At 33.5% G+C, this 8983-nt stretch overlaps 1 non-coding gene across 1 annotated transcript; it reads left to right on the top strand.

The window, feature by feature from the left end:
- The first annotated feature begins 241 nt into the window (after positions 1-241).
- LOC130950477 (small nucleolar RNA R71) lies at positions 242-349 on the top strand. The gene has a single exon (XR_009073605.1). It is a non-coding gene; the product is annotated as a small nucleolar RNA R71 (small nucleolar RNA).
- Positions 350-8983: the final 8634 nt, after the last annotated feature.

The raw sequence follows: 8983 nt of genomic DNA, 5'->3' as shown, positions 1-8983 counted from the left end.
GAGCCAATATGGCATTCAGAGTATCAATCTCAAGAACTCCTTTCTTCTGATTTGTCCCATTGTTCACAGGATTCCTTTCAGAAGTGTACATGAATTGGTTATTTGCAACCATTTCAATTAGTTCTTGAGCTTCTGCAGGCGTCTTCTTCAGATGAAGAGATCCTCCAGCAGAGCTATCCAAAGACATCTTGGATAGTTCAGACAGACCATCATAGAAAATACCTATGATGCTCCATTCAGAAAGCATGTCAAAGGGACACTTTCTGATCAATTATTTGTATCTTTCCCAAGCTTCATAGAGGGATTCACCTTCCTTCTGTCTGAAGGTTTGGACTTCCACTCTAAGCTTACTCAATTTTTGAGGTGGAAAGAACTTTGCCAAGAAGGCATTGACTAGCTTTTCCCAAGAGTTCAGGCTTTCTTTAGGTTGTGAGTCCAACCATATCCTAGCTCTGTCTCTTATAGCAAAAGGGAATAGCATAAGTCTGTAGACCTTAGGGTCAACCCCATTAGTCTTAACAGTGTCACAGATTTGCAAGAATTCAGCTAAAAACTGATGAGGATCTTCCAATGGAAGTCCATGGAACTTGCAATTCTGTTGCATTAGAGAAACTAATTGAGGCTTAAGCTCAAAGTTGTTTGCTCCAATGGCAGGGATAGAGATGCTTCTCCCATAGAAGTCGGGAGTAGGTGCAGTAAAGTCACCCAGCACCTTCCTTGCATTGTTGGCATTGTTGTTGTTTTTGGCTGCCATGGGTTCTTCTTCTTTGAAGATTTCTGTTAGGTCCTCTACAGAGAGTTGTGCCTTAGCTTCTCTTAGCTTTCGCTTCAAGGTCCTTTCAGGTTCAGGGTCAACCTCAACAAGAATGCTTTTGTCTTTGCTCCTGCTCATATGAAAGAGAAGAGAACAAGAAAATATGGAATCCTCTATGTCACAGTATAGAGATTCCTTGAGGTGTCAGAGGAAAAGAAAAATAGATGGAAGAAGCAGAAGAATTCGAACTTATCAAGAAAGATGGAGTTCGAATTGTTCCTTGAGGAATAGTGTTAGTCCATAAATAGAAGGATGTGAGAAGAGGGGAAGAAATTTTCGAAAATTAATTAAAAACATTTTAAAAGCATTTTGAAAAATTGATTGATAATTTTCGAAAACTAAAAGTGGGAAAGAAATCTAGTGATTTTTGAAAAAGATTTTGAAATTAGAAATAAAAAAGATATGATTGAAAACTATTTTGGAAAAGATGTGATTAAAAAGATATGATTGAAAAGTTATGGTTTTAAAAAGATGTGATTGAAAAGATATGATTTGAAAAACAATTTAAAAAGATTTGATTTTAAAAATTAATGACTTGGCTAACAAGAAAAGATATGATTCAAAAATTAAACCTTTCTCAACAGAAAAGGCAACATACTTGAAATGTTGAATCAAATCATTAATTGATAGCAAGTATTTTTGAAAATGGAAAGAAATTGATTTTGAAAAATATTTGATTGAAAAGATTTGATTTGAAAAAGATTTGATTTTGAAAAAATTTTGAAAACTTGAAAAAAATCTGAATTAAAAACAGAATCTTCCCTCTTGTGCCATCCTGGCGTTAAACGCCCAGAATGGTGCACATTCTGGCGTTTAACGCCCAAAGCACTGCCCTTTTGGGCGTTAAACGCCCAGCCAGGCACCCTGGCTGGCATTTAAACGCCAGTCTGCCTTCTTCACTGGGTATTTTGAACGCCCAGCTTTTTCTGTATAATTTCTCTGCTGTATGTTCTGAATCTTCAATTCTCTGTATTATTGACTTGAAAAGACACAAATTAAAAATATTTTTGGATTTTTTATAATTAGGAGTAATCAAAATGCAACTAAAATCAAATAACAATGCATGCAAGACACCAAACTTAGCAGTTTGTATACTACTGACATTAACAGAATGAGAATGCATATGAGAAACAACAAAAATACTCAAGTCAATAGAATTCAACGATCAAAATGATGAAATCATCAAGAGCATCTTGAAGATCACTTAAGACACATGAATGAATGCAAGAAGAACAGAAACATGCAATATTTTTTGTTTTTATGATTTTGTAATTTTTTTTGGATTTTTCGAAAATTAAGTGGAAGAAGAAAAGAAAGATATCAAAATTCTTAATGAGAATTCCAGGAATCATGCAATGTTAGTCTAAAGCTTCAGTCTAAAGAAATTAGACATGGCTAGCCAAGCTTCAGCAGGACATTACATTCAAGAGCTAAATTGATGATAATCAATCAGCTTTGGTGATGATAAGAACATCACCTTGAAACACTAGAATTCATTCTTAAGAACTCTGAAGAAAAATACCTAATCTAAGCAACAAGATGAACCGTCAGTTGTCCAAACTCAACAATCCCCGGCAACGGCGCCAAAAACTTGGTGCACGAAATTGTGATCACTACTTTTCACAACTCAAATAATCCCCGGTAATGAATCCAAAAACTTGGTGCTCAATACCATGGTATAAACACAATTTCGCACAACTAACCAGCAAGTGCACTGGGTCGTCCAAGTAATAAACCTTACGCGAGTAAGGGTCGATCCCACGGAGATTGTTGGTATGAAGCAAGCTATGGTCACCTTGTAAATCTCAGTCAGGCAGATTCAAATGGTTATGGATGATATATGAGTAAAACATAGAATAAAGATAGAGATACTTATGTAATTCATTGGTGAGAATTTCAGATAAGCGAATGGAGATGCTTTGTCCCTTCCGTCTCTCTGCTTTCATACTGTCTTCATCCAATCCTTCTTACTCCTTTCCATGGCAAGCTGTATGTTGGGCATCACCATTGTCAGTGGCTACAATCCCGTCCTCTCAGTGAAAATGTTCAACGCACCCTGTCACGACACGGCTAATCATCTGTCGGTTCTCAATCAGGTTGGAATAGAATCCATTGATTCTTTTGCGTCTGTCACTAACGCCCAGCCTTCAGGAGTTTGAAGCTCGTCACAGTCATTCAATCATTGAATCCTACTCAGAATACCACAGACAAGGTTTAGACCTTCCGGATTTTGTTGAATGCCGCCATCAATTCTAGCTTATACCACGAAGATTCCGATTAAAGAATCCAAGAGATAAACATTCAAGCCTTGTTTCCTTGTAGAACGGGAGTGGTTGTCAGGCACGCATTCATAAGTGAGAATGATGATGAGCGTCACATAATCATCACATTCATCAAGTTCTTGAGTGCGAATGAATATCTTGGAATAAGAACAAGCTGAATTGAATAGAAGAACAATAGTAATTGCATTAATACTCGATCTACAGCAGAGCTCCACACCTTAATCTATGGTGTGTAGAAACTCCACCGTTGAAAATACATAAGAACAAGGTCTAGGCATGGCCGTGAGGCCAGCCCCATGATCTAAGATAGCATAAAACTACTCAAAGATAGCTACCCAGATGAGAATACAATAGTAAAAGGTCTTATTTATAAAGAACTAGTAGCCTAAGGTTTACAAAGATGAGTAAATGACATAAAAATCCACTTCCGGGCCCACTTGGTGTGTGCTTGGGCTGAGCATTGAAGCATTTTCGTGTAGAGACTCTTCTTGGAGTTAAACGCCAGCTTTTGTGCCAGTTTGGGCGTTTAACTCCCATTCTTGTGCTAGTTCCGGCGTTTAACGCCGGGCAGTTTTGAGCTGATTTGGAACGCCGGTTTGGGCCATCAAATATCGGGAAAAGTATGGACTATTATACATTGCTGGAAAGCCCAGAATGTCTACTTTCCAACGCCGTTGCGAGCGCGCCAATTGGGCTTCTGTAGCTCCAGAAAATCCACTTCGAGTGCAAGGAGGTCAGAATCCAACAGCATCTGCAGTTCTTTTCAGTCTCTGAATAAGATTTTTGCTCAAGTCCCTCAATTTCAGCCAGAAAATACCTAAAATCACAAAAAAACACACAAACTCATAGTAAAGTCCAGAAAAGTAAATTTTAACTAAAAATTAATAAAAATATAATAAAAACTAACTAAAACATACTAAAAACAATGCCAAAAGGCGTACAAATTATCCGCTCATCAGGTGTTTTTGTATTTAATGTTCCTTAAAGAGACTATCTAGATAAGCCAAATGCTAGGCTCATAAAAGAATTTGACCGCATCGAGGGTATGTTTTCTAACAACCATTTTGATGCAACAAGGTCATGCCCTGCTAAACTATTTAGCTTGAAAATGTGATCACGTTTGAATTGATCCCGAACTTTTATTGCTTGTCAAGTATCTGTACCTCAATTAAGGAGCGAAATTTCATTGATTGGAAGACTCTAAAAGCATGTATATTATTCTAGTACAATTCCCTAAACCTTTATTATTGTTATTATCATTTGGAATGGAAAAAAGATAGCACTATTCAAAGTTGGAATTAAAAAAAAAGTTGGAATTACTAACATAACTCCCCTCCCCCCCGATATGGCCATATTAGAAGGAGTTTTTTAGACTTATTTATTGCTTTTATATCTATAGTATTTAATATCATAAAGAAATTTTTATTATAATTTTTCAGTTTTAATGATAAGTTGCTTATTTTTTGTTGTGTATTATTTGCAGATTTAGTATATGAGACAAGTCAAGCATGGATATAAAATATGCAAGTAGATTGACATCTTTTTGATAAATATTAATTACTATTTTGTTATGACAATTATTGTTAGACAAGAATTTTATTATTTTGTTGAGAATTATTGATGAACATGTATTTGAAATACTAATTGAACTTTTTAATATCTATTTTAGTTAGAATTTTATTATTTGTTATTTTGTCTCTTTTATAAATTTTTTCTATTGTGCACAAATTTATTTATTAATTAAAATAATTACACATGTATGAACAAAAAATTTTATTATAAATTTTATTTTTTTGTATTTTTATTACAAAAGTTATTTTTATTTTTATCAAAAAGGCAACCCTTCTATTAGTTGCATATTTTGAATATTAGACAACACTTGTATGGTTGCATATCCAAAAGAAAAAGCAACACTTGTATATGTTGCATATCTAAAAGAAAAGGCAACACTTGCATATGTTGCATATCCAAAAGAAACGGCAATGCTTTAAAATGTTGCATATTCAAAACTAATAGGCAACACTTATTACAAATTCAAACTTATAAGCAACACATAAAAGGGGTTGCATTTTATTGCAAATAGGCAACATTTTTTAGTAGTGGCCAAAATATGAGAAAAGACAACATTGCAAAAGTGTTGTCTCAAACACACCTTTGAAGTGTTGTTGTTTTTTAACCAAAGGCAACACTTACCAAGTGTTGCTCTCAAAAGCATTGCTTTTGAAACAAAAAAGTGTTGCCTTGATCTAAGGCAATGGCTGCATCTGCAATGCCACCCAAAAATGTTGCCTTAGGTCCAAAAGTGTTGCCATATATCAAAAGCAACCTTTTGTCAGCCTTTAGACAACACTTTTTAAATGTTGCCTCAATCTGAAAATGTTGTAGTGATAGAATTCTAGGTCAACAAACACACACAAAAATAAAGACAAAAAAGCGTAGGCCACAAGGCTTATTACTGCAAATAGCAAAATAATTAACTCACCGATACACAACATATGATACATTAGACACTACAACATTTTCAGGTTGAGGCAACATTTAAAAAGTGTTGCCTAAAGGCTGACAAAATGTTACTTTTGATCTATGGCAACACTTTTGGACCTAAGGCAACGTTTTTGGGCTGCGTTGCATATGCAGCCGTTGCCTTAGATCAAGGCAACACTTTTTGGTTTCAAAAGCATTGCTTTTGAGAGCAACAAAAGCAACATTACGTAAGTGTTGCCTTTGGTTAAAAAACAACAACACTTTAAAGGTGTCTTTGAGACAACACTTTTGTAATGTTGTCTTTTCTCATATTTTGACCACTACTAAAAAATATTGCCTATTTGCAATAAAATTCAACCCTTTTATGTGTTGCTTATAAGTTTGAATTTGCAATACTTTAAAGTGTTGCCTATTAGTTTTGAATATGCAACCCTTTAAAGTATTGCCTTTTTTTTAGGATATGCAACCTATACAAGTGTTGTCTTTTCTTTTGGATATGCAACCTATATAAGTGTTGCTTTTTCTTTTGGATATGCAACCATACAAGTGTTGTCTAATATTCAAAATATGCAACTAATAAAAGGGTTGCCTTTTTTATAAAAATAAAAATTATTTTTGTAATAAAAATACAAAAAAATTAAAATTTACAATAAAATTTTTTGTTTATACATATGTAATTATTTTAATTAATAAATAAATTTGTGCACAATAGAAAAAAATTATAAAAGAGACAAAATAACTAATAATAAAATTCTAATTAAAATAGATATTAAAAAGTTCAATTAGTATTTCAAATACATGTTCATCAATAATTCTCAACAAAATAATAAAATTCTTGTCTAACAATAATTGTCATAACAAAATAGTAATTAATATTTATCAAAAAGATGTCAATCTACTTGCATATTTTATATCTATGCTTGACTTTGTTGGAACAATCTGATAGTGTGTGGATCCAAAATCAGTGCCAAATGAAAGCTTTTCGGTAACATCAGAGTAATGGTATGATGAACTCAAAATCCTCTTGCCTCCACTGAGTCCAATAACTACTGCAGTAGCCATTGTTATACTCCCCTAATAACTATGTGCGAGTAACATCAAACTTCCCTATTAAGGCAATAATTCTTAACCTGTGTCAGCTGAAAATACAAGTGTCAGAAAACTCCCAAATTGTTCTAAGTTCTAACCATATGATTATCCATAAAATAGCAAAACAACACTAATAGAATAAAATCAAAGGAACAAAATAATTCAAGATCCATATGCTTCAATTTTTTAGTGTAGAATCCATTGAAACAACTTATAAAGTTACAGCATATATATGACTGAAACATAAATTTGAAGGGGGAAGAAATGAAAAAATAAAGATATGAAACAACTCCCTTGACAATTTTTGCCATTCCTGCGAATGAGAGAGCAGTTACTAGAGTCTGTTGCAGTGACAACACACATCACTCCCCAACATAGCCACATTATTTCAGCAATGAGAAAAAAATTTTCTTCCTCACAGTAGCACAACGCTACAAAAATAAGTAATTAAAAAGGAAAAAGAAAAAAGATGATTGATTAAAAATAGCAAGAGTGTATTGCAGAAGCCACCATGAAGTAAGATGGCAGAAGACAGAGAAAGCAAAGGCAAAAAATGTTGATAGTCCATTCCCAATAAATGATAAATCACAAAAATTACTGCAAATTTTTTTGTTATACCTGGTCATCACTTTGGATCACGAGTTGATGAGGAAGGACGATCGTTGCCATTCGAACATTGCTTACTATTTATATCATGTGTTGATTCCTTGGCTCGTAATAAAGACAGTGCTTCATCAATATTTGTGCCAAGAGAACTCTGTTGCAAGAGAAGCTTCACAAGATCCTCCAAACTTTGGACTCTATCTTTTGTCTCATGAAGTTCAGTTTTCATTGAACTTATACTCTCTGCATGTTGTTGCTTAATTTTAGCAATCTCCCTTTCTTTCTGCAGAGATGTTTTTGTGATTATCCTCCCATAACATCAAACTCTTCCTGGTTGTTCTTTGCCAAATACTGCAGTAAATGCTTTCTCGGGAGTGTCTCCAGCTTCTTGGTGGCTCTTAAGTTTATCCTATTAAAAAAAACATAACAATTTTAGCTTGTTTCCAAAACAGCCTAAAAGTAAAGGTGTTATGTCATGGCTATTTCCTCGGTTCAAGAAGAAGCATAGCAAGAATATGATGATGAATTCCCCAAACAGAACTGAATCTGAGAAAGTTTCTCAAGTTCTTAAGGACATGTGAATAGTTTCAATTGAGACACTCAAGAGGGAGTTAATGGAAGCAAATGAGAGTAGGGATGTAGCATTAATAGAATTTTCTGAGATGAGAACTTCATTGGGGGAACTTTAATACTTTTAATAATGATATAATGAACATATTAAAAGTTAAAACTTAGATTTTATGTCCTTTTCACAAAAATTGTATTCACTTAATAATATGTATTCTAGAAACACACATTTTATTCAAGTTGATGGCTGAGAGCTCTGTTTACTAGCCATGTCCATATTAGCTACCCATTAAATATAAATAGATGACAGAAATTAAAGGATGATTTGATTAATTTCAAACCTAAAAAAGCAAGCTGTCTTAAATTAATGCCTACCAAACCCCAAACTCTAAAAGGACACGGGACACTATTGTGAGTTTGTGACAAGTCACTGTTATTTTAATTAGAATTAAGAGGTAATATATCATTTAACATTTGTATCTTTGACTTCTCGCCTGCTATATCTAAATAAATTAAAGCATAAGCAATTCACATGTATATTTTAATTATGGACCCCACAAAACATGATCATGTATGTTTTAAATCTACTTAATTAGTTATTTATAAATTATATTAGCTTTCAAGAAGAATCCTCCTCCAGGGGGAATTGACTTTGAAGGATCTAAAATCAAGATATATACATATTACATACTATAACAATACATTTTTTTAGTTTAAACCCTCCATTGGGAATCTTAAGGGTAGAAGAGAATCCAGGATTTTATATTCAGGATAGGATCTTAAGTTTTATACAGGACAATCTAACTTAAAATAATACTGTAAATTAAGGTAGTTTTATTTCAGATCAATTTGTAAATTAAGGCAGTTCTACTTCAACTTATTATGACTTACAATAACAGCTTGTGTTCCTGAATCTAGCTCTTTTCCTTTTCGTCCAGTTCGAGTTGCAACAAACATATCAACCTATAATGGGTCTTCTTTGTTCTCATTCATTTCACGCTACAAATAAGGGGAAAGAGTATTAAAAATGGCCAAAAATAATATTTATCTAGTTTTAAGATGGTCATTACACAACAAGAATATACTTATAAAAAATCAAAATTATTACCATTTCATTACGCACTCTTGCAAAACTTATAGGTCC

Source organism: Arachis stenosperma, chromosome 1 (genome assembly GCF_014773155.1).
Source record: "Arachis stenosperma cultivar V10309 chromosome 1, arast.V10309.gnm1.PFL2, whole genome shotgun sequence".
Lineage (NCBI taxonomy): Eukaryota > Viridiplantae > Streptophyta > Magnoliopsida > Fabales > Fabaceae > Arachis > Arachis stenosperma.
The sequence above is the reverse complement of the archived record's forward strand: the minus strand, read 5'-3'. Positions and strand labels throughout refer to the sequence as shown.